The sequence below is a fragment of the Pelobates fuscus genome, chromosome 5 (assembly GCF_036172605.1).
Source record: "Pelobates fuscus isolate aPelFus1 chromosome 5, aPelFus1.pri, whole genome shotgun sequence".
Lineage (NCBI taxonomy): Eukaryota > Metazoa > Chordata > Amphibia > Anura > Pelobatidae > Pelobates > Pelobates fuscus.
The window spans coordinates 250,510,533-250,538,514 of record NC_086321.1 but is presented as its reverse complement, the minus strand read 5'-3'; the positions used below and the strand labels follow the sequence as shown (position 1 = coordinate 250,538,514).

General features: G+C 37.2%; 1 protein-coding gene across 3 annotated transcripts in view; it reads left to right on the top strand.

Annotated features, from left to right (window-relative positions):
* The first annotated feature begins 2,128 nt into the window (after positions 1-2,128).
* Positions 2,129-27,982, top strand: part of ZNF462 (zinc finger protein 462) — a 71,880-nt gene continuing 46,026 nt past the window's right edge. For 2 of the 3 annotated variants that reach the window (XM_063455204.1, XM_063455202.1), the window contains exon 1: positions 2,131-2,526. The gene's annotated coding sequence lies outside the window, so the exon portion shown is untranslated. Of the gene's footprint in view, positions 2,527-27,982 lie in introns of all 3 variants that reach the window. The other variant, XM_063455205.1, reaches the window with a different exon arrangement.

Sequence of the window (27,982 nt, the reverse complement as noted above, 5' to 3'; positions counted from 1 at the left end):
CAATACACTACTCTAACTAATAACCTCTACATAACACTATACACAACTCTTGGACTTATTTAACCTACCTTAAATGGATACTCAGGTAACCATAACTACTTCATATGAATAAAGTTGTTATGGTGCCAGGAGGCCGCCAGCCACACAAAACAAAAAAATTTGAATTGGGAGTTACTGATTGGCTAAGAGCATCAGCTGACCAGCTGCACTTTGCGCTTCCTGTAAGTGAGATTCAGACATCAGATACTGCGTGGGGACCTGAAGATAGGCACAGGAGGCAACTTTTGGGGTAAACCACACGAGAATTGTTTAAGCCTTTAAGGTAAGACTGCAACCACAGTTAATTTAGATTAAGTTGTTATGGTGACCAATATGTCTCAATTTAAAGGAAAACTATAGTGACAGGAATACAAATGTATCCCTGTCGCTAAAGTGGTGAAAACATAGTAAAGTTATAGTCACCAGAACAAATACAGTTTAATGTAGTTGTTCTGATGAGTAAAGTCATGCAAGCATTTTTCTGTAAACATTGCCTTTTCAGAGAAAAGGCAGTGTTTACATTGCTCCCTAGGGACACCTCCAGTGGCAGTGACTCAGATGGCTATTAGAGGTGCTTCCTGGGTCAGTGCTGCACAATATGCATGTAAATGCTGAACTTTCCCAATAGAGATAAATTGATGCAATGCATATCTATGAGGAGATGCAGATTGGCCAGCAAGGCTTTTGGCTTTGCCCCTGACCCCGCCTCCTTTACTGAGATCATCAGATCATCAGAATTGACAATGTCAACCAATCCAATATTTTCCTATGGGAAAGCATTGGATTGGCTAAGATCAAATTCTGATGATGTCAGCCAAGGAGGTGTAGAGGCAGGACCAGCGCCAGCGCACCAGTATAAAGGTGAGTGGGGGGGAGGAAAAAATGTTGTTTATACACGTTTGTATTCCTGACCCTACAGTGTTCATTTAAGGTTCCTGGCCTCCCTGTCAGCAAAGTAAACATTTTACTCACCTTTATTCCAATACTGTATGGGTATTCTCGCGGCTGGCCCCACTGCCAGTCTGCCTCCTTGGCTGAGATCACGAAACCTGACGATCTCAGCCAATCCATTGCGAGGCTATTGCGTGTGTAGGGCAAAACGCCGTGCTGTGCCAATCAGCATCTCCTCATAGATCTGTATGAGGAACATTAAGCTCCTCCATGCAGAGCATGGAGACGCTGAACGTCAGTGCAGCACTGACCCAAGAAGCTCCACTAGAGGTGTTACTAAGCAGTAATGTTTTCTCTAAAAGGGCAATATTTACATTAAAAAGCCTGTAGGGATATACTATACGCACCATAACAACTACATGAATCTGTAGTTGTTCTGGTGTGTATAGTAAAAAATGGCATGTAATGTAAAGATAGATAATGGTAAAGCAGGAATAAGAATAAAATAATTCAATGGCATTATATATATATATATATACACATATATACAAATATGGGTAACTATTTTAGCTGGTACTTAAACTTGTCCGTAAGTGACATATATATATATATATACATATATATATATATATATATATATATATATAGTCCCTATACGTACAAATTTGAGTACTAGCTAAAATTGTATTAACTTCAGTCCCAAATATAACATTGAAGGTTGGTGTACATTTTTTCGTTAGAGGGTTTGTAAAATGTGGTGATTACTGAGGAATCAAAAAGGGTTAATACATACACTTAGTATTAAAGGCGGCTATATATTTACCATTTTAGTCCAAAAGTTACCAATGACAGTAAGTATCCTGTAGGTATGTATTCCTGTGGAACTGAAAGGGTTAATAAACACATTATGCAGTCAGAATCTATTAAGATGATTGTGAGGGAGATGAAGGAATGTCATGCTCTTTAAAAAGAAGACAGAGTTAAGATGTTAGTTTTCTAAGTGCTGGAGAGATAAGCAAAGTTGATTTATTGCCCTGTCAGGACCTCACTCAGCATGCCTCCTCACACTCTGTGCCTGCATAAGGTAACAGATCTCTATGGGTAACACACTTTAGCAGGACAAGGGCTTTGTGTAGTTTTCACCTGGAGTCTAGAGTGCTTTGCATTGCATGTCTACATGTTGTGCTGTTAGGAAGGCTTTGCGCACCCCCTGGTGCTCTCACAGTTTGTGTGGTTAGAGAGAGAGGTTGTCTTCTCTCACTCTCTTCCCTCTGGTTGCTCATTATTCAGAGAGGGAGAGACACATACACACTCAGTAAGGAGAGAGAGAGAGACGGATCTTTCAGGTCATCTGCAGCTGCAGAGCAGAAGCAGCCAGTGAAGGAGAGAGGAGGAGGAGGAGGAGGAGAAAGAGAAAAAAAGGCAAGGGAAGATGGCGTTTCTCCATTGCTGAGACTGGCAAGAGCACGAGACCCAACCAACAACTTCAAGCAGATCCACCACCCTCACTCTCACAGAGCATTTGAAGAGAAAGGAACTGAAGAGCTTTCAGAAGACCCAGGATAAGAAGGTTGGAGCAGCTGTATCTGGAAACCAGTAAGTTCTTGCATGGTTCTCCTCTTCCTTAATTGCTATTGTTTTAATACCTCTGTCTGGATACCCCCCACCACCAAAAAACAACTATGTCTGTGGACTGTGGGTTTTAGCTTTTTGATAATACTAGAGATTCAGTGGAGGTTTAGGAAGCTTCTGTGGCTTGATGTCTGGAGAAGAAAGGAGGTGGTGGTAGAAGGAGGAGAAGATAGGCGGCTAATTAATGAATTAATTAATTGACCCCCTCCTCTGCCCAAGCACCCCCAAGTGGTGGAGATTAAAATGAACCAGAGTCTATATAAAGAGGGGGGGGGGGGGGGATTAGGAGGATTGGAGATGTTTTTGCATGCACTTGCATGTATGGAGTTTGATCACTAGCACAGGAGAGCAACAAGCTCAGAGGGGAAGGAATTAAACATTACAGATCTCACAGTGGCTGCATGACCCAAGCAATAGGGTGACCTCTTTCTGTCCATGCTTGGCTTGGAAGTGTCCCCCTCCCCTTGACTATTTAGAGGACTCATGGCACCCCCCAGCCCCCTCCTCCTCCTCCTCCACCCTGAGCTGAGTTGACAAGCAAGGTTGAATTCTGGGTTGGAATATCATGTCTAAGAGGGAGGGCAGGGGGGTTGGGTTGGATTGTCTTGCAGCTCCAGGCTGGTGTCTCACAAGAGGCAGTTTGGAGAAGAAGAGAAGCTATTGTACATGCTGTGCTTGAAATAAAATGCAAGGCAGATAGGAATCCATCACCACCAATGCTAATTGAACACTTAATTATAAATTTAAAAAATATATTTATAATAAAACACATTGTCAAAGTCCAACAAAATCCAGATTATGCTTGTTTGTTCCACTTCTGTCTTTATCTGACTGTACTCCATTTTCTAGATGACTGGTTTGGTTTGTGTCCAGATTCCAAAGCACAAAGCTCCTTCAGCATGCAAACTATCTACCCAAGCTTCCTCTGCTATATATATATATATATATATATATATATATATATATATATATATATATATATATATATATATAGTGTTTGTGTGTGTGTGTGTGTGTGTATATATATATATATATATATATATATATATATATCTCAACAAACCCATCCTAATTCTGTAACAGACAAGAGAAGTTCAGGTTTTTTTTTTTTGTTTTATGAAGAACCTTCAAACATCTTATCTTCTTTGTGGTTTCAAGTAGCAGGGTTTTTTTTTTTATTATTAAGAGGAAGTACCCATAGCAGTTGTTGCAGAGAAATAGATCTGAGTCAGGTAAGCCATGTCATGCTGTAGCTCCACCAGAAAATGGAGGAGAGCAAGCTAAATAGTAGACAAAGCTGAGATGGTGAGAACCCTGGAAACACTGATAGTTATCAGTCTTGCAGTCTATTAGAAAACCTTAATGCTCATCAGTTTAGCTTTTTCTCCTCCTTTTTAAATTTACATTTGAACTTATATAATCCATAAAAAGTGGATTTGCTTTAAGTCCTTGGTGTTATTGCAACATCCATTCAGATTCCTTTCAAAGAAGATCATAGATACCAAACCTAGCGTACAGAGAATATTGGCATAATTCTTTTTTATAACAGCAGCAATTAACTAGAACTTGGGTAGTGGTATTCACCAACTTTATGAGTCTGATCAACAGACATAAGTTGGTTTCCTTAACGCTATGCATGTTAATACATAATAAATGCTCTGATTCTATTCTCTTCATATTATTAATTCTCTAGAAGTATTTATTGTGTGTTGTAGCTACTCAACGTAGATTATCTACCCAGAGTTTTTTTTTATCTGGACATGAATCTCTTATTCACTCTAAAATGTTGAATCTTCTTGCTGAAACACTTCCAATCAGGAGTATTTCTATACATCAATGTTCATTAAGGTGCATTATAATATTGCAAATTGGTAGGCCAGTTTGTTTACTATGTTCTCTTGCTGGAATGGCAACTATACTAGTGTCCTCTTGATGTAATCCACAAATTAATATATAAAAGGAAATATATTGTATTATTTTATTTAATGTTTTGTATACATCTGATTACATTAATGTCCACTGTTGCAGCTATTTTTAGAATGGACCATATAGGAGATATGTTAGGACTCTTGAACCTGAAGTATTCATTTAATTATGGAAGTTGGTGAGCATAGTTATGGGGAACACAGTTCAAGGAAACATATACCTATTTGAAAGATATTATTCTCTTATGCGTTTTAAGATTATAAACTTGATAACTCAGGTAATTCATTGTGTCCAACACATTGTATAGCATATGGTTTAACAATAGTTTGGATCAAATGATGAGTTTAAAGACCATTCCGGGGATCACTTACCCCTTCATTTAAATGCAAATCCAGACATTCAGTAGGCCAGCTCAAGGGACTTTATACCCACACCACAAGTGGACAATGATTTGGCTCAATACAGAACATTTAGAAGGTTTGTTGAAGGCTAAGTTATGAGTGACATGTTACCACTTGTGTCTGGTCCTTTGCCTGAAATAGCTGTCAACAAACATGGAACATAATGGATATCTTACTAACAGCCACCTTTATTTCAACAATACAATACTCTATGTATTCAAGTTCAACTGGTAGCTGTAACTTTTTTAAGTTCTTCTGTCATGCCGAAGCTGAAATAGAATGCATAACCTCTATTTTATTTGTTTGAGATTCTAGTTTTGAAACTTAAAGTGATGAATTAGGTGTAACACACAAGAGTCCAGGGGACTAGCCGTAACCAGGCCACTATATACTTGAGTGAAACATATCTTGGCTTTTTTTAGACACCCTCTACAATAACAATCTTAATTTTAAGGTGGATCTTTTCTTCCATCCAAAGGTAGAGCCAGCAAAGCTTCAACCTTGGGTTCTTTTTCAACCCCAGTGTAAAATGTCTTTGGGTTTTTTTTTCAGACATCCCCTTCAATGACAATCTTTTCAGGTGGCTGTTGTATTCCATCCAAAGCTAAACCCAGCAATGGTTCAACCTGGGGTCCTTTGTTAAGCCTGGGAACATATTAACCTTGTGGCCTTTTCAGACCTTTTGTCTGAGTTTTGCTGTACCTTTAAGCCACTACTAATTGATATCTTCATCTTCTAGAATGTTATAGTTTTCATAGTGGTGCTTTGCGGCTTAATACTTATAACATGAATACTTGTTGTAATTTTGAGGATGTTATTGTGTTTCATTATGCCATCTAGGTTAGTAAGGAGTAGGAACAGAGGCATTTCATTGAACCTTACTCTAGCACACTTAAAACTTTGAGTTTATAACCAAAGAGCTATGACTTCTGCTAGTTAAGACGAAGAGTGCTGTTCTCACAAGAACAAAATACATTAAAATGCTGTGTAGAAGGTGTCATAGCTCATGTTTTGCTTGGTCATAAGACTTGTTGAATACAAAAGCTATAGAAGTTTTAGTACATGAAAGCAGTACAGTCCTTGAGGACTCTGGTTGAAAAATCTATTTTTTTAAACTATATTTAAAAGATTATATATTCTAAACCATAGAAGGGAGGTTCTTTAAACAATTATTTTGTTAGCTCTTATTATATATAACATTACTGTGCTTAAATTGTACATGTTCTGTGTCAGCTGATGGAAAACATAGGTTTATTGAACATTGTGAGTCATCAACATCAAAAGCTAAGGCATCCAAGTTATCTCGAGCAATGCCTAAAATGGAAACGTTCTTTTCCTTTCCACTGAAAGGAAACCTTGTCTGAGGACACTGCTTCCCTCATTGTTCTCACACAGCAGTCACAAAATGGAGTCTTGATCTTTATTTTGTAATATATGCTGGTAGCAGTCTATGAATGGCTGATCCAAGATCTTCTTGATGCAGTTTGCCCGATTAAGTTGCATTGATTTTTACACATTTTTGAGGTGCATGTTATTAATAGTTCTTCGACTGTGCTTTATTTGCTTATGTTATGCAAAATAAGTTTTCTCTGAAAAAAGCAAACATGGTAACACTAAAAATTAGATGAAAAACCATTGTAGCTGCTGGGCATGGACATCTATTTATGCATATGCTAAATGTTGATTGTCTACACATATCTAAATGTGCCATTATGCAGGCATATAAATATTAAAAGGTTTTTTTTCTAGAATGCTCCACCACAAGTATTTTGCTTAGACATATGGTGTATGCCATTCAAGTATTTTATTGATAGGCAGTTTAATTATAGATAAAGAAAGAAAATGAGATGTACTGAATTTTTCAGGCTTCCTGTAATTTGCTGTTTCCTGAGATGAAACTTTTAACATGGAGAAGAAATCAGACACAAACATGCAAAAAAAAATAGGCAAGGCCAGGGATTGGAAAATATTTATAGACTTTAAGAGCTTGACAGATGTACTTGGGAGTCAACCTGATCTGTGTCTGTCTTTTATTATGGCAAGAGCCATAAAGACAGAGGTAGGAAAATGTCCTTCATACCTTGAAAATGATTTGTGTAATGTTTTTTAAGATAAGGTCTATCTACCAAGAGTAACAAAGGGCTTCAGTTTTTTACTGACTCAAGGCTTCATATGTGCAAATCGGTTTCGCTATAGCCTGATGGTTAGTTGGTAAACAACCATCTTGGAAAACAAAATGGTAATTTTAGATTCACTGGGTATTTTTGAACTGATTCTATCAAGATTCTACATGAGATTCAAGTGGGGGAAATTATGGAAATGTAAATAAGTCATTAGTGTGCCAAGGTTGGAAACACCACCTCTGGGCACCGAAAAATCAACATCTTTGTGTACACACTGATAATATAGAATTGACACTTCCATATTAACAATGTCCAATTTATCTAACCTTTGAGTGGGGGTGAGTTTGGCACTGCAACAGGGAGACAGTACCAGCACTCTAAGCAACATAACCACTTTAGAAAGCTCTAGTTATTGTTACTTAGAGTGATCCCTTATGTCACAAATAACTATCTCCATTTGTGCTTGTAGGACCATAATGCTAGCTATGACATCAGGAAGACATAACATTCAAATACTACAATGAATATAGAGATAAAAGAATGCATATTTTTTTATAAAAAGAGACCTTGTAACAAACATGAAACCAAAGTAGTACCATGGGATTTCTTTTCATACTTTATTAGGCCTGCATTGTCATTGATACATTATATTTTGAAGCCAAAGCTATGATCAGTTTTGGTCTGAAGCAACAGATCATGTTCAAGACGAAAGAATTCCATTGCACTAAGCAGGAACAAACACAGAAACCAGAGAATAATGTGCAATATCCTCTTTCAACCTTCAGGCCCACTTAAATCATCTGCATTGACTGTGCAGTGAGTTGGATTGTTTTTCGTGTGCTTGAAATAGGGAGTGGCACAGCAAGTAAAGCTGCTTTACTTGAGCTTGTGCTGGCAATGGGACAATCATTTTGGACAGTAACGATTCTTGTGCTCTTCTGTAAGACAGTCTCACGTGTGAAAAAAACATATTTATTAAGTAGTCTCTAATAGTCCAGATATATGTGCAGTTGAGGTGCAGAAAACCAAAAGATGATGGAAGAAGTAATCTTATATGAAGGATTTGCTTTGTTTAGATGATTTGTAAGGAATATTCATTAAATATAGAGAGTGCTCATTTAAATACAATGGCGCACACACGGGTGAAATTAAACATTGACATGTTGGTTCATATTTTGGATGCCATGATGCTTGAATGCAAAAGGTCATCTTTTGTTTGATATCAACATGGCTGCTAATATGTGTTAAAATATGTATTTTCAATTTTAATATTAGACTCATTGATTTTTATCTAGCTAGTAACACATTTCAGGGAACTAACCCTTGAAGTATGCCTGTAATTGCATTAGGTTTAAACCATGGTGAAAATATTCCAAGAAACATATTTTTTATTTTTTTTAGCTTTACGCAAGCCAATGTGGCAGTTATGGCTGAAATCAACACGTTAGTAGTTTCTAAACTATTATCCTAATTGTGTCTTAACATAATTAGATATGTTCACGAATATCCACAGTACCACATTTTCCCAACATTAGTCTATGAGCTTGGTCAATATTTAAAGTGAATTCAAATGAGTGTTTAACTTAAAGTTTGGTATGATATTAAAATGCAACCACCAGCCTGAATATATGTCCAAGAACCACTTTACTTAGCTAAAGAGGTAGCCTGATTGGAAACCATGGCTTTCTTCGGATTGTTCTGAATATTCTTCCATATTTTTTTTTACTCCTGTTCACATAAGTCAAATTAAATGTAGAGTCTATCAAGTAAGTATGATTTTTCAGAAGCTACTGTCCTACAGGTTTTCTGATTTTGTTTCTGGCTACCTCTAATCAGTGCTGACAATGGTAAGCTTGAAAAGTAGTTGAAATGTAGCATATGAGTGCTCAACGTATTCCTATTCTCTTGAAGTCTATGACTTGGTCAACTGTCATACTGTATTCAATATTTGAGGTTAGGTATTGACATTGGTGGATGTGGTCTGTGTTCTGTCACGGTATAGTTTTCTGTGGATGGCATCTTGCATTGCGTATGCTCTTCTTCAGAACTGTGCTTATTGGCATAAACATGTCTTGAGGAAAGAAGCTAAAATGATAAATGTATGTTCTTAACAAATATATCTTAACTGAGTGCACATGAACAGAGAGTAGTAATTCTGTTTCTAAATTTTACTTTGTTTCATAATAAATTAATAATTAAGTTTGTGGAAATTTATGGGCCAAATGTGATTTCTTTAAAATCTAATGTTTTGTTAAGGTTTTAGTAGATATCTAGGATGTTTTCAGAAGAAGATAATCATGAAAACCTGTTATTTATTATTGTTCTAATACTAAAAAAAAAAATATGTCAATTAAAAAAGTATGTAAAGTTAGAATTAATTCTACCATATGTAAATAGTTAATACAATGTTATGTTGAACATAGCGTCTCAATGTAAATTTCTCCAACTGGGCAGATATTCAATAGATAGTCGATGGAACATGAGATTTATTCAACAGGTAGATTTGTGAAATGACAGCTCTAGGCTCTTGAGAGACGACAGACCACCTCTATATGTACTGTGGTCTGTCAGAAAATTTCAATTGCAAAGATATAACAGTAACATGTACTTTTTGACTTCAACCATCATCTGGGTATAATGTAAATATCTAAGTTTTATGTAAATACCAATTTAGTTCTATTAAGGGGTATATGTGTAGGTATTCTATTGATTACTTTAGAACAAACCCATGTGATTGCACTGTTGGGCCTCTTCATAGCACACTCTTCCACTAAATGTTTTAACTGCAGGGCCTGTTAAACATCTAACATATTTTTTAGAGTTTGTAGTTCCTCTTTAAGCTGACTCAGGAAGTTTTATTTGTTTCCAAGGTTTCCAAGTGAGAAATGTGTATATCATTTCCTTAATCTGTTAAAATAAATGGAAAATAATGTTCTTTCCTCTGGTATTTTTTCTAAATTTGCTGGTACAACTGAAAAACATATAGCCATGGATAGTCCATTGTAATGTGGGGAAATATACCCCACCCGTACTACCACAAGAATAAATACTTTAAGCTACTGTTTTGATGATTATGAAAACCTTGCAGATAAAATTTGCTTGGGTTTTGTTCTAGGATCTTTTTTGTCTTCATATCATGAGGAGATAAAACCGTGTCTTCATGCTTAAATGCACTAGAGTTTTTTCTTTCTTTAGAGATTAATGTATTACATGACCACACAAGGGCCATCTGATTAACATAAAAAAGTATTGTATTGTTTACACTGGGGTAGTCCATCTGGTAAAGCCTTCAGTAGCTTGCATTAACAGAGCACTGAAATGGTGCCTTCAGATCTGCAATGTAAGCAGTTCTACATTCTACTGCTGTGACGCAGGAGATAATGTTGTTGAACAGTGTGGGGGTGGATCTATAGTACAGGATGTGTAATGTCAACACGAAGCATTGAAGCTGGCAGCCAGAAGGAAAGCAGCCATTTCATGCCAGTGCAGGAAACCTAAACTAGATACTGTCCTTCTTAATATGATCTCCACTGTTTTGCAAGTATAGTCTTGAAAACATTGCTTACCTGATTTGATTTTTTTTTAATCTGAAAGAAATGTTTGCTATCTTTTCATGTTTTAAACCTACTATGTGTGTGAAAACATGAAAAAGGTAGGATGTTGAGGGACAATGACTCATCATCACCTTTTTATAGTTTCCCTCAAATTATTCTACAAATCAACATGTTACTGTTTTTTCTGGTATCAGTACTTAAATATCTATGCTGTCATGGTTTATTATGGCTTTTATATTTCACATTATATCAAGTCTTTACATTTATCTGTCCTTACGGTAGTGAGTTTTTTTAAAATGATAACTGTGAAGTGGTAAAAGGCTTGTCTGTTTGGCAATCCAGGACCATAACCATACCATGACTATTTTAATGTTGTTTTCTTAATCATTTTAGGTGTCTGAAAAATATTCCATGTCAAAATGTCTTCACCTCATTCATTTTTTCTTCTACTACAATTATTTCTCTTTGTGTTTCTCAATACTTAAAGGACCACTCTCGCCCCGTAACAACTTGATCTCAATGATGTCTGGAGGTTCTGGGCACCATAGTGGTTAAGCCATTTCTGAGGGGTTTAACCATAAAGCTCTCTCAAAGGCACATGTCTGTTTAGCTCCTATGCATCCTCCTCCTGCCTTGACTCCAAGGTGGAAGATTGTCACTTCGGTGCTGGTGATAGGCTTAGTCATTGCATCCAATCAGCCATTGCCTTCAAATGTTTACAAGTTTCTCCTATTTACAAGTTAATCCAATTTATCCAAACTCTTTTCTTAATCCTCAATAGTTCATTCAACTTTCTGATCTCACTTGGCCCCACCATTGACCTACTACTGATCTCACTAGATCTTTCATTGGTCCTTCCTCCCTACTAATGAACCTGTCACACAATTTCTACCAGTTCAATTTTATCTAGCTGATCTCATCTGATTCTGATGGCTGTGTAACTGCTGATATCTTGTGGATTTTTGCTGATAAATCTATAAGAAATGTTAAAGGTTACTTCATAACAACACCAATATGGGGTAACTGTGTATAAAGGGCTTTTATTTTATTTAGTGCATAAATATGCATCAATGTATAAACAATTATCATGTTTTCAAGTATGTATTGGAATGCACATACAATGCATATTTAGAAGGTTACACAATTAATATACACAGAATGAAGATAACCATTAGCAGTTGTTATAGGTTTGTTTTTAGATTGAAATAGTTCTTTTAAGAGATTGTGGACCATTTAAAGGTTTTAGAAGGTTATTCCACAGCTGTGGAGCTATGTATCAGTATATTGCATGACTCAAATTCATGTTGTAAGAAGGAAGCGAGAGTAAGGAGGTGGAAGTTATCAGAGCTGTGGAGAGTGTTATGATCATGTGAGCTAACCAGGGAAGTGGCTATGATCCAGGTAAGATAAGTGAATGTTTGGATTAGTGTGTTGACCATTTCAGGCATTTTAACATATTACAATGGCTGGCAGTGTAATTACATTCCAGGGCAACACACTATTGAGATGGATTTGTGGTGCAGATGTATGTACTCCACATAGTCAATGTTGATTGCAAGGCATTAGCATTTGTTAATGTTAGCTAAAGACATATTTTTGTTTCTGAATAATGTAAACATGAGGGTGGAGTTTAAATCAGGGTTGCCCCAAAGATAGATTCCCTGGCTGTTCTAGAACTTCAACTTGTAGAAGTACAATCCATAAGCGTTATGTGAGTTGTATCTGTACATCACATGGGGCTCTACCTTTTGTCCATCTTTGGTTCAGATGGTATTTTATGAATACAAGGTCAAAAAGAAAGACCTGAGACAGGTCCATCCCAAAATATTTGCAGGTACTAACTAAAGTAAAATTACGGTTTGATAATATTGTAATATTGAATTGGGGGATTAGTTTAGAAAGTGGGTTTTGTTCCAAAGATCATTGTAACAGTTGTACCAGAATTTTAAAAAAATGTGATTATAGATCCATATCTAAACAGTGAAATCATGTTGTAAAACAGCCTTGAGTTGTTTGATATGTTTTCTTTCTTGGAGAAACTTGGCAAGCTCCACATGCAATTTTGAGTGAGTTGAAACCATTGTTAGCAATGCATACTAATAGATTAAAATGGAACCAGTGTACCGAGTTTTCACCCATGAGGTTTTGAGGTTGTTAACATCTGCATAGTTGCACTTGGGCACATTTCTTTTTCAAATATTTAAGATAGCAAAGAAAGTAGTGATATTTGTCTGTAGTTTGATGCTAAGGGTTTCACTCCAACTTTGTGGATTGGTACAACTCTTACTGTTATCCAGATTTTATAGCACCAGAATACAGAGACGTGTCAACTAAGGATGCTCTGAGGTATGTTGTCAGTTAGTGGTGCTTTAAACTTGAGCACTAAAATTGTTAACTGTGCTGACCTTGACTGAGACCTCATTTTGAGATTACTAGAGATGAGATTCAGGAGATGCTCAGTTATCTTGCAAATGAGCAGTGGCTTACAGTACATATACATTTGAATTACAAATTCATTATTAGTGATAGACTGGAGTAAGGTTGGAGAAGTTTTTTTCAGAGCCTGCTTCCAAGTCCTCAGTTTTATATTTGTTGTGAGGGAGAAGGCACACTCACCAGCGTTTTTGTTTCACATGTTTGAGATATATATATACAGTGGGACCTCGGTTTACGAATTTAATGCGTTCTCCGGGATGTTTCGTATTGCGAAAAATTCGTAAACCGAAACACGGTTTCCCATAGGAATGCATTGAAAACCAATTAATTCGTTCCGGAGGTGAGAAAAAAGTCAAATAAAGTATTTTATCTGTTCAAAACTCTTTATAAAGTGCACTTTAAAGGCATGCATACTGTACAGGGACATGATTAATCAAGCAATAACATTTCAAACATCCAACTTTATGTTTTAAAACATCACACATCAACACACAGTAAAAGGCATGCAAACAACTAAGCTCAGCTCCCTACCTTTCCACTTCTTGAAATGCACCAAAAAGGCTCCAAAACCTGCTGCAAATGGCTCCAAAAGGCTCCAAAACTTGCTGCAAAGTGCTCAAAAAGGCTCCACAATTTGCTGCAAATGGCTCCAAAAGGCTCCACAACTTGCTGCAAGTGGCTTCAAAAGGCTCCACAACTTGCTGCAAATGGCTCCAAAAGGCTCCACAACTTGCTGCAAGTGGCTTCAAAAGGCTCCACAACTTGCTGAAAATGGCTCCAAAAGGCTCCACAAGGCTCCACAGCTTGCTGCAAATGGCTCCAAAACCTCTCCAACACCTCCACACTACACACTCACGTGCTACCCACACTTCAGTATACAGGGGGCGGAGCTATAAACTGGGACACTTGTTTCGTATTGTGAAAAAAATACGTAAACCGAGGCATTTTTTTAAATGAATTTTTATACGTAAACCGAATTTTTCGTTTACCGAGGCATTCGTTAACCGAGGTTCCACTGTATATATATATATATATATATATATATATATATATATATATATATATATATATATATATATATATCTCAATGTATATAGTGAAGGGGTAAGAAACGTTCAGCACTCCAGATATTGTGGACTACATCACCCATAGTGTTTTTATGGCCATAATGCTTGCAAAGCATCAGGGGAAATGCAATTCACAACAGATGGAGTGCCAAAGGTTGCCTTCCCCTGATATAGTGCATTTCATGGTTTTGTTTTCTGTCTTTTTGATTGTGAGCTGAAATTGTTGGGGGAATTATTTATGTTATTGATATCATGACAATAGTTATCCAGATTAGCCAGTCTAGGTTGCTTTGTGCAGACAGTATGCAGTTTGTAAGAGGTGAAGTCATTCGGATAGCATGATTGCCTAGATTTTACCATTATGAGGTTCTCTGAGCCTCTCTCATCTTCTTTAGCAGTTCATGGGTAAAACAGCCATATTCAAACTCAAACTCAAATTCAAACCACAAACTGTTAATTAGAAGAGATCAGGTATGACGTTTAAACTTAAGGGTGACAATATATGAAGGGACTTTTTCTTTCTATTGGTAATTATATTTTGTATTATTTGTATTCTCCCTAGCTGTTATAAGAAGATGGTCAGGTAAAGTCAGCTAGTTTTTTTTTTTTCTCTTTGCGCTTTCATTGCTCTTAACTACCCCTTTACTTTTCAACTATTGATAGAACATTTCACTCACCAACATTTGACCTGCTTAAACATATAAACTGCATAGGAAATCTTAAGCACCAGACCCTTGTAGTGGTGCTAGAAGGCTGCAGGCATAGTCCTTTCGTTTTGAGTCAAACCATTTTTTTGAACAGTTTGACTCAAACCAAAGGTCCTCGAAGCTCCCATGACCTGGTTCTCCATATGACGTGTAGTTAGTGCAGTAGTTACACCTCATCCATATTTGGACAGCAGGGATAGGCTAAACGTGTCAGCTGAAAGATAGAACATTTCAAAGATAGCACATTTCATCTGAATGTTTTTTGTTAAATTGTAAATACATATATATGTGTGTGTGTGTGTGTGTGTGTGTATATATATATGTATGTATATATATGTGTGTGTATATATATATATATATATATATATATATATATATATATATATATACTTATAATGTACTTAGAAGGCTTAATAACTTTTACTGTCTTTGACTTCAACATTGATGTTGTGGAATGCAATCTGTTGTCTGTCAGATTTATTTCTGCTTTAGCTCAGTGTCATTTTACCTTCTGGGGAAAATGAAGATAAGATCAGTGATACATTTTTCACAGGTTGTAGAATGTGGCAGTATAACCGATTATTATTCCCACTGCTGATTTTTGTCACTCCCACCCATGCTATTCTGGTGGCTTCTCGCTACATATATAAACAATATGTGCTAATATTTTAAAGGAATTCTGTGTTTTTGCAAGTTTGGTTCTGGAAATAATGTAATTCTCATTTTAACATATACTGTATTTCTTATTTAAAGTGAACAAGTAGTTGTACCCATGACAGGAATTAAATACCATATACCAAAACATTCCTTTTTACTAAAATAAAGCTAACTTTAATCTGTAGTCCACCTTAACAATATATATTGATTTTTTTTAAAAACCTGTGTTGAAAATAATGTAGTTTTAAAACGCCTGATGAGAAGGCTTGGAGTTTGGTGTGAAATGTAAAAAATACTTCCATATTTGTGCATAAACATATATATTATATATGTGTGGTGCGCAATAATTGCATAAAATTATTCAGCAGTGCCCCGTTTGTGTTATAAATTTCTAACATATTCAAAAAAAATTATATCTAAAAAATGTGTACAATTAACCTATAGGGATTCATGACAATAAGAATGGTTTTGAAGGATGTGCTTGGTAGTAAGGTTTCTTCACTCGAAGGATTATCATTACTGCAAATCATTGAAGCGGGTATGGTGCCAGGAAGCTATGAGGCCTTCAATTTTTAAATGGCTTGACAGAAAGGTAGTATTTCTGCATTGGAAAAACTTACAATGACGTCATACTGTAAAAATCTCTTTATCTTTGCTTGCACTGGATTGGGCGGATTATGGAGATTTCCTCATTACAGATCTGAATCAGAGAGAGAGATTGCTTCCTAGCACCATCACATTACAATAAGCTGTACTGGTTGCTTTAATGATTGTGATGGTTCCATTTCTATATAACTTTTATAACTCACTTTTTGGTTAGAAGTCAGTCATTTTTCTGTACTGGTTCTATTAGAATCTGTTAAAGAAAAAATATCTCCAAAAATAGAAAAGAAACTAGCAATTGCCCATATAAATATCCCAGGTGGTTATTTTTTACTTTTTAGTAAAAGTATACAAACCTGTATGAGAAAAACAGGTGAACATACAGGTGTATGTCTTGAGTGGAAAGGATTTGCATAGACTGGGTATAAATGTTAAAGGAACACTCTAGCATAAAGCATTTATTATTGCCACCTACCACTGCTTGCTACCCCAGAGCAGGAAACAAAGTGAAAAAATAAAAAGGTAATATGGCTATATATGTATGTTTCTAGGTAAAATATACACTCATTGAGTAAAGTTAAATGTAGGGTAGTCTTAAAGTCTGGCCTACAAGGAATAACAAGGTTGGAAGAAGGGTCTGAGACATATGGAATGACAGTAAACTTAAAATATGCAGTGAAGCAAAAACAGTGGATATAAGAAATCTGAGAACAGGCAAAAGTTCAGAGAAATGCAATAGCTTGCCCTTTGGTTATTCCCCCTCCAGTTCTAAAAATAGTTTTTGCTCTCTTGTGCCATTACATAGAGAACCAATACACTTAGCATATCAGACTGATGCCAACCACAAGGGCAGTCCAGATCCAAATGCCAGCAAGTTCCCTCTGCACCAGAGATACAGTAACCCAGGATGATGGTTTCGGGCTTGTAGAAAGTTGTAACTAGTTACATAGCTGAAAAGAGACAGGCATCCTTCAAGTTCAGCCTTTCTCACGTTTGTTTTTGCTGTTGATCCAAAAGAAGGCAAAAAAACATTTTGAAGTGCTTCCAATTTTGCAACAAACTAGGATGAAATTCTGTCTTGACTCCACAATGGCAGTCAGATATCTCCTTGGATCAAGAAGCTACTACCCCACTAATTAAAAATGATATCCCTCTATATTATGTTTTTGTAGGTATTTATCCAATTGCTGTTTATACATCTGTATGAACTCTGATAAAACCACCTCTTCATGCACAGAATTCCATATCCTTATTGCTCTAACTGTAAAAAAAACTATTTCCTGTGCCTTAGACTAAATCTCCTTTCATCCAGCCAAAATACATGACCTTGTGTCCTATGTATAGCCCTGTTTATGAATAGATTTCCAGACAATGGTTTGTATTGACCCTGACTATATTTGTATAATGCTATTATATCCCATCTGAGGTGCTGTTTTTCCAAACCAAAGAGATTTAACTTTGTTAACCTTTCTCCATAACTAAAATGCTGCAATCCTTTTATCATTTTTGTAGCCTGCCTCTGCACTTTTTCTGGTGCCTTAATATTCTTCTTCAGAACAGGTACCCAAACTTGCACAGCATCTTACTAGCGATTTATAAAGAGGCAAAATAATATTTTAAAATTGAGAATTAATGCCCCTATTTATACATGATAATACCTTACTGGCCTTAGCAACTGCCAATTGACATTGTATGTTGGCTATTTTGTCTAGAGGTGATACTCGAAAAATTAGAATATCGTGCAAAAGTTCATTTATTTCAGTAATGCAACGTAAAAGGGGAAACTAATATATGAGATAGACGCAATACATGCAAAGCAAGATAGTTCAAGCCGTAATTTTTCATAAGTGCGATGATTATGGCTTACAGCTCATGAAAACCCCAAACCCACAATCTCAGTAAATTAGAATATTACATGCAATCAATAAAACAAGGAGTGTACATAGAACAATATCGGACCTCTGAAAAGTATAAGCATGCATATGGATTCAGTACTTGGTTTGGGCCCCTTTTGCAGCAATTACTGCCTCAATGCGGCGTGGCATGGAAGCTATCAGCCTGTGGCACTGCTGAGGTGATATGGAAGACCAGGATGCTTCAATAGTGGCCTCCAGCTCTTCTGCATTGTTCGGTCTCATGTCTCTCATCTTTCTCTTGGCAATGTCTCTATGGGGTTCAGGTCAGGCGAGTTTGCTGGCCAATCAAGCACAGTAATCCCACTGTCATTGAACCAGGCTTTGGTGCTTTGGGCAGTGTGGGCAGGTGCCAAGTCCTGCTGGAAAATGAAGTCAGCATCCCCATAAAGCTCGTCTGCGGAAGGAAGCATGAAGTGCTCCAAAATCTCCTGGTAGACGGCTGCATTGACCCTGCACTTAATGAAGCACAATGGACCAACACCAGCAGATGACATGGCTCCCCAAATCAACACAGACTATGGAAACTTCACACTGGACTTCAAGCATCTTGCAGTGTGTGCCTCTCCATTCTTCCTCCAGACTCTGGGTCCTTGGTTTCCAAATGAGATGCAAAAGTTGCTCTCATCAGAAAAGAGGAATTTGGACCACTGAGCAACAGACCAGGTCTGTTTTTCTTTAGCCCAGGTAAGACGCTTCTGACGTTGTTTTTTTGTTCAGGAGTGGCTTGACAAGAGGGATACGACATCTGAAGCCCATGTCCAGGATCCGTCTGTGTGTGGTGGCTCTTGATGCACTGACTCCAGCCTCAGTCCACTCCTTGTGAAAGTCCCCAACACTTTTGAATGGCCTTTTCCTGACAATCCTCTCCAGGCTGCGGTCATCCCTGCTGCTTGTGCTCCTTTTTCTTTCACACTTTTCCTTCCACATAACTTTCTATTAATGTGCTTTGATACAGCACTTTGGGAACATCCAACTTCCGTCGCAATTACCCTTTGAGGCTTTCCCTCCTTATGGAGGGTGTCAATGATGGTTTTATGCACAACTGTCAGGTCAGCAGTCTTCCCCATGATTGTGATTCCTACTGAACTAGACTGAGAGACCATTTAAAGACTCAGAAATACTTTGCAGGTGTTATGGCTTACTTAGCTGATTAGAGTGGGACACTGTGAGCCTAGAATATTGCACATTTTCACAATATTCTAATTTACTGAGATTGTGGATTTGGGGTTTTCATGAGCTGTAAGCCATAATCATCGCCCTTATGACAATCACGGCTTGAACTATCTAACTTTGCATGTATTGCGTCTATCTCATATATTAGTTTCCCCTTTTACGTTGCATTACTGAAATAAATGAACTTTTGCACGATATTCTAATTTTTCGAGTATCACCTGTATAACAATTCCCAAATCCTTCTTGTATGTTTTTATCCCTAATTCACTACCATTTAGGTTGTAAGTTCCTTGTGCATTCTTTACCCCTAAATGCAGTTTTTTACATAAAATTTCAACTGCAATTTGAGTGCCCAGTCCCCCTATCTATCTAAATCCGTCTGCAGCCAAGCAATATCCTGTTTACATTGCATTACTTTACAGAGTTCTGTGTCATCTGCAGACACTGAAACATGGCTTTCAATGCCTATTTCAAGATCATTTATAAATATGTTCAATAGAAGCGGCACGTAGCACTTTTGTCTAGCTTGAAAATTTACCATTAATGACAACTCGTTGTACTCTATCTTTAAGCCAATGTTCTACCCAAGAACAAGAATTTTCACCTAGACCAATTTATTTTATTGTGAATACTAACCTATTGTGAGTAACCGTATCAAACGTCTTGGCAAAATCCAAGTAGATCCCATACACGGCAACACCCTGATCTATACTTTTACTTACTTCTTCGTAGAATGCAATTAGATTAGTTTGATATGACCTATGTTTCATAAAACCATGATGATAATGTTCTTCCTAATGAATTCCTGAATATTATCCATTAATAACCCTTCAAATTCATTCCCAACCACAAAAGTTAAGTTCACGCCCTAAGATAATGCATTGAAGCAAAAATAAAAAATATGAGAAACTCAATAGTATGCCCTTCTTTAATCCTTGCTCAGGTTTCAAAATAGTTCATATATGCAGTAACTGCCTTGTTGGTATATTTAATATATGCGTAATTCTGTAAGTTTGAAAGGAACACTCCGAACACATAATTTATATCCACTGCAATTCCCCATAGTGGTTATGGTGCCAGGACATTATATAAATGTACATGTATACAATTTTAGAAACTGGATGTCAAATCTGGAGAATCTAGGCCCCTGAAATTTCACATTTTCCAAGAAAACCAAAGATGAGTAAACAATGTGGAATTACAATTTTATTCCATACTGATGATCCTCATGGAAATGTTTCATCCCTGTGTGGTAATAGATAGCTGGAATGTCCCAAACATGTACAAGAAATCATATGGCAATATTATTATTATTATTTGGTTATTTAGTCAGCTTCTGTTGACTTGGGTCTTTTATTGCTAATAGTTGCCAGTTTATAGTTAATTCCGGCCATATCAACAGAGAAATGAACAGGAAACCAGCTTTCAATGGTTTCTGTCAAGTTATTTAGTACAGAAAAGCCACATCCTTTACTAACATGACCTGAAATAAACATAAAGTGGACATAGCCTTCTGTGGAATCATATTATTTTTTTATTGTCTTGGCAGTCTCAAATTTCACATACGGTACATCATTTATATGTCATATTTTAAAAGTGTTGCTACTTACATATGATGGTATCATGTACAATTTAAGTATTTTCTGTTTGGCAGGATTGTATGTTTATCCCTATTGAAGATTACTCATGTATTTGGGGAGAATGTAGTATGTGGTATTCCAGTTTAATTCATGACTTAAATTGTCACTGAACTATTTTGTTCAGTACCTCAACACTGTTATCTACATACTGTGCTGGAAATTTTGTAGATTGCAGGTGGAAGGGGGTTTAATTTGCTCCGGTGTCTTAGCATAGAACATGACTTGAAAGAATGCAGAAAATTAGTACATGTGACATTTGTACACAGTGGGAGTTATGAGTAATTCTGGGGCAAAGTTCTAAAAGTGGAGTGATCTACAGAAACATTCCTTTAGTTTTCACTTTTAAAACTTTGCCCCAAAATGACACAAAACCATTATGTATGACAATTGTAAGACTGTGCATATCCCTCAAGTCCTTGCACACAATGGTTTCAGTTGATTAAAGTACTTTTTATGAAGAAAAAAGACTTTCAAACAGGCTAATTGCACCATTGTTTTTTCATGAATGAAATCACCCATGGTTGTACATTCTCAGGATTACTAGTGACCTAAGATGCTTAGCTGCAGAGCTACTCAAGCAATATATAACTCGAGAAAAACAGGATAGTTGTATAAACCAGACCAGGCATGTTGGGAGGTGAGATAGTCAAATCTGTAAACTCATGCAAGTGTAAAGAGGAATAGGCTATGGTCAATGGTATATGAAGGTACACGCCAATGAGAAGACAAGGTCAACAAGAATACAAAATAGAGAATAGTCAAGGACTAGCCAAAATAAAAATAAAAAAAGGATAAATATACAACATGCTCTTGAATACCAAAAAAGGAACAGAGTAATGACGTGTCTGTGGTGTGGATGAACATAGGCGTCAGGCATCCTCAGTAGCTCCCATCATAATTATGAATTTAAAACATTTGTGTACGGAGTTGCATAAATAATGCATCAGACCTTGTGTCAGAAAACTGGTGCCGGTATGGAGCACCATAAAAGAAAACATCAACCTACACTTGACATGATACGAGAATGATGCACAACATCACATTGCAACATTAGCAAAGAAGGGCAGAACCAGGCACAACACTGGGACACAAGGTGGCATAAGTAATGTTAATTTGATTGGTAAGCACTCTTAGCAGCTCCATCCATTTGAAGGCTATTTGCTGAGGAGCAGACCCATCTTTAAGCAAAAATACCTCCAGAATCTAGAAACATATTGGCTAACTCTATCAGAAAATATTTATTTTTGAATGACATGCAGTCTAAACCCATCTCTGGGTTTATCTTTGCCCATTCTGAGGAGGTGGGTAGCTTAGGCAAAGAAACAAAGTGTGACATCTTTGAGAACCGGCCAATTATCATGAAGAACCGGCCAAACATTATTTTGTTGGCATTTAAAATTGCCACTTCCTGGTGAGGGCAGAATTTTTGTGATTTCCAGACGGCCAGCTGCTTTACTGAAAGCTATTTCTACCTAATATCCATATCCCTAATATCCAAAGCCAGTTTGCTGCCTTGAAGTTACTTTTGATTCATGTCTTGCATTTTCTTCTCACATCCAGTATGCTGCAAAATCCTGTAACTTCCACCTTCCACTTCTAATTGCCACATTCACACTTGTCTAACTCAAGATGCAACTAAGGCGTTTTTTCATACACTCATCATTTACCAACTTGACTGTTGACACTCACTACTCATCGGCCTTCCAAATACCCACAGTGCCCCTTTGTAGTAAGCAATGCTGCCGCCAGGCTTATCTTACTGACTGACCATTACTCTCACACCTCAACACTTTGCCAATCATTGCATTGGCTTTCTGTACCCCTCAGGATCCAACTCAAACGGCTAACAATAACCTATAACGTCCACACTAATTCCACTCTTCTTTCTTCTTTATTTAAGAAATACACAATTTCCCTTCTTTTTGCTCTGCAAATGACCTTCTCCTGACTTTGCTCTGCAATTGACCTTCTCCTGACATCTGTTCATTCTCTTCATTGCCAACTCTCATCTGCATTTTTTTCTAAGGGCTGCTTTTGAATTTTATGCCTTGCCATCAGACCTCCCCTAACTTTAAGTCATTTAAAAGGTCACTGAAAACACAACTCTCTAGGAACGCTTAACATCTTCCTGGGTGACGCTTCTCTCATTCCAATTGCCCTCTTTAGATTTTTGCTTATATGCACTTCTTCCACAGTTATCTTGTGCCACACACCACTTTTAATAGATTATTTTGATTCAGGCCTCTTATCCATTAGTCCCTCCTCTCCTCTGACATGCTGCCATTTCTCTTGTGTGTCTGTGACACTTAAGCATAAAGTATGAGCTTGTCTGAGCAGGACCTTCTTCACTTCTTGTCTCTGTTCATTTTTGGATGTCAAGGACTTGTCTCACATCCCCATTATAAAATTTTCAAGCATTGTTGAATATATTGACACTATATAAGTGCAAATAATAATACAAATTTCAGAAGGTTCCATACTCTATTTATCAAGAAGCTTTGTCCCAACAGCTTGCGTCGACTGGATTGGATTCCATTCAATAATGACAAATTTAAAAAACAGATAACATTTGTATCTTGTAATACCTTTTTAAATACCTTTTTTATTGGACTAACAACATTTTTAAAAAGGTACTACAAGATACGAATTGTATCTGTTTTTTACATCTACATCACTTTTCTAATACGGCTACAATCTTTACTTGAACAATAATGAAAAAGAAAGCGTCAAGGTATTATTGGATATACATCTTTGCTTTGGTGTAATAAAACTGATGTCTTGTTCTTCTTTTTTTTTTTTAAATATATAAATCTTTATTTTCAATTTAAAAAAAATTAATTCATATACAACTTTTCAAATATAAATTTGGAACACAGTACAGTAAGTTGCGTAACAATAGAGTATTATACATATTTAACAGTAGGACCGTGTTTCGAATGGTCATATATACACTTTCTGCTGTATCTACAGTCATACAATACATACATTCAATTCATCTTATCCGTACATCACACACACAGTTTTCTGCTACCTAAGAGTGGCGATCTATAGGGGAGCGGGGGGTTTGAGTTTTATGGTAAGAATATCTAACCCAGGGGGCCCACATTTCATTATATTTCTCTTTGGATATCTTATTTAGCGCTATCCCAGCTTCCATGCTGCGTTGAAATTCTATCTGTGAACAAATATCATGCCAGTTTAACGCGCCCATTTTTCTCCAATTTCTGGCCATAACTATTTTTATTGCCATACAGATATGAATCATAAGAATTTTTAGTTTTATATAACTTTTTGGCAGATCCAAATGGAACAAAAACATTTGAGGCGTGATCACAGTCTGAGTCTCAAAAATAAAAACTACCAATTCCGATAAGATTGTTTTCACAGGCTTCAACTCCTCACAGTCCCACCAGATGTGGGAGAATGAACCTAACTCCCTACCGCATTTCCAACAATCTGGTAGGAGTGTGGGTTGAAATCTGTGAAGACGAGTAGGTACCAAATACCAATGGTATACAATTTTAAAGTACACTTCCTGAATATTCACCCCATGTATATATCTTTTTACTGCTTGTAGGCCCGAAGACCAATCCTCAGCCGAGGAAGAAAAATTGAGTTCTTGTTCCCATTTATTCATTGCTGGCGCTTTATCTATTTGCCTTTGGCTTCTTAGAAATTGATTAAATCTAGATGCAATTTTTTTTTTTATAATGGGATGCTACGAACTGGTCTATTGGAGAAGTTTCTGAAAGGACTTTTCCCATAGTAAAAGATTTTATTCTTAGGTAGTTAAATATTGTCTTGTTCTTCTTAATCACGTTTGGAGAGAGCATCTGCCTTTGCATTATGAGCTCTAAGTTCATATGTTAGGCCATTGTTAAACCAGCAAAGTACCAAAGACCACCATGTCTGTCTTAATGATAAGTCCTTGGTTACCCTAATATACAAGTTCTTCTGATATTTCAATATCATAAGTGGAACTACAGAATCTGCGAGTAAGTGTCTCTATTCTTATTTTATGGTTATATATAACTAGGGACAGTGCCCTATACCATTAGGAATACAAGTTTGTACTCCTAATGCTATAGTGTTCCTTTAAACAGTATCTGTACTGCCTGTGCATGTGCAGACATGTCCTAACTATGGTCCATATCTTAGTTCAAGCTTCTCAAAAATGTAGTTGTTGCTGCAGGCCCCTAAGGAAATTGTGATATCATGATTTGCAGAGACCTAAGATGCAGATATTAGTGGCAACACTACACAAGAATGATATATATAGAGAAAAATAGGTTGGTAGCATATTGGAACTTAGGGGTCAGACGTAATATGGTGCTTATAGGGAAGCAAAGTAGACAAATTTGTGAGTACAATTAAAGGGACACTATACCTACCTGAATCACTGTAGCTTAATGTAGTGGTTCTGGTGTCTATAGCAGCGGTTCCAAAACCAGTCCTCACTATTATTATTGGTGTTTATATGGCACCAACGTTTTCCGCAGTGCTCTACACCAACAGTCCAGTATTTATGTATTTCCCAGTATTTATGTATGTTTTATTCCAATGGAGGTACTGACAAAACCTGGACTGTTGGTGGGTCTTGAGGACTGGTTTAGGAAACACTGGTCTATAGCATGCTCCTGCAGTCTTAGCACTGTAAATACTGCCTTTTCGTAGAAAGAACAGTATTTACATTGCTGCCTAGGAACATCTCTAGCAGCTGTCACTCAGGTGTCCACTAGAGGTGCTTCCTAGTCCAGTGTTGCACAGTGTGGAGCATTATATCGATACAAAGGCACCTGTCAAGGAGTGGGATATATTAGGCTTTGAGCAGTGATTTCTTGAATTTCCTGTCTTGGAAACAGGAAATATGGGCAAGCAAAAAGATCTGAGTGACTTTGACAAAGACCAAATAGTGATGACTAGACAGTCAGAGCATCTCTTAAACAACTAGTCTTGTTAGGTGTTCCTGTTATGCAGTGGATAGTACCTACCAAACGTGTTGCACAGAATGACAACCGGTGCACCAGCATCATGGTCATGGGTGCCCAATGCACATTGATGCACGTGGGGAGAAAAGGCTAGCCCGTGTTATCCATTTTCACAAGAAGAGGGCAGGGTGGTGGGAGGTAGTGCTATGCTCTGGACAATGTTATGATGGGAACCGTTTTGTCCTGGCTACTTTGATGCTACTTTGACACATCCCACCAACCTAGAGATTGTTGCAGACCACGTACACCCCTTCATGGCAATTGTGTTACCTGGTGGCAGAAGCCTCTTTCAGAAGGATTATGCACCCTAACACACTGCAAAAATTGTTCAGGAATGGTTTAAGGAACATGAGGAAGAGTTCAAGGTGTTGCCTTCACCACCAAATTCCCTAGATCTCAATGTTAGCATCTGTGAGATGTGCTGGAACAAATCTTACCCATGGAGGACTCACCTTGCAACTCACAGGACTAAAAGGAGCTTCTGATAATGTCAGATACCATAGAACATGTTCAGATGTCTTGTGGAGTCCATGCCTCGACACATCAGTACAAGGGGAACATGCACGCTATTGGGCAGGTGGTGTTAATGTTGTGGCTGATAAGTGTATTACACCCAAGCAAGTAGACAAGCCAAAGATCCATATAGATACATAATAATTGAGGAATAGCTGGTCGGATGCCAATAAACATGAAATCTGCTCTTGGATACCAAAAGGAAACAGGGCAATGATTTGTACATAGTATGAGTTAATGTCGAGGCATAGACTACACCAGACTTCTGAATGTGTTCTGTGCTATCTGGCACCAAGACATTAGCAGCCTTTTAGTCCTGTGAGCTGCGAGGTGAATCCTCCATGAGTAAGGTTTGTTTCAGCACATCTCACAGATGCTCACATTGAGATCTGGGGAATTTGGAGGCCAAGACAATACCTTGAACCCTTTGCCATGTTCGCCAACCATTCCTGAACAATTCTAGCAGTGTGTTAGGGTGCATAATCCTTCTGAAAGTGGTTTTCTGCCACCAGGGAACACAATTACATGGTCAGCGACAATATCTAGGTTGGTGGGTTGTGTCAAAGTAGCATCCTCAATGGTTGGTGTCATAATTGTGACTCCAAAATGTTTCTGTATGGAGTCGCATAGATGATCAGACCTCGCAACCAAAAAATACATAAGTATGAAATACCACGTAAGGACACAGATGTTTAGCATCTGGCAGTACGCACAAGGGTATAACACTGAAATGGCTCCTGGCAGATGACGTGCCAGGAACTGAACAAGGCTGACAGGAAAAGGCAGACAAGGAACAGCTTCAGACAAGTAAACATACCTTTCAGTGCACTCCACACTCAACATACCCTAAACAGAAAAAAAAACATAAATATGCAAAGACCCTCAAAAGTGACAGATCCGCTTTAATGGTATTTGGTAAACATGCTTCTAGGTTTCCATATGGTTTATGTGCCTTTATTTTAGGCTTAGAAAACTAGTTTTCATGGACTGAATCACAAGAACCTAGTGGTCCTGGTGGCTGAAAAAAAAGTTGATGGACATTAGTATGTTCAGTGCACCCTATAAATGGTGTGTATACATAATTTTTTTAAGAGGACACATTTTAATTATCTTACATATGATAGACTTTGTGGAGAATAAGGCATGTTAGTAGTCTCCTTCGGTTCTTTGGAAATTAATAACTAATTTGAGAACATTGTTTATCTGGAGCTCATCCATGTGAAAGTACCTAAATAGTTTCATATCTAGCTTTACATATAGACTATACCTCAAAAATCATGTTTATTCCATTATTTTGTTCCTCAGTTTGTAGTGTGTATGTGGTTTTGTTTTTCTCCTCTCTCTACAAATGTTAAAAGCTGTTTTTCTAGGTAGGTTTTGTTTCTCCACTGATATACAAGGGAGCTTTCAGAGAACCTCTTTTTATAAAAGGATAGCTGGAGTCTTTGTGTTGAAGGGTGTGCCTGTTGGCAGGCTTTGCTGATGCAGACAGGCTGGCTGGTGATTAACAAAGGTCATTAGACTTTGGAATCTAGCAAGCAGTCAGATGGTTTGTCTTCTCTCTTTAGAACTCCTAATAGAACAGAAGTAAGTAAGATGCAGTTGTCTTAATTTAGGTTAAATTCTGAACTCTTCTATAACTCCAGAATAGGATGAAATCTAAAACAAAAACTGTTTTGAAATGACTTACAAACTTTTCATGTTTGAAAGAAACAA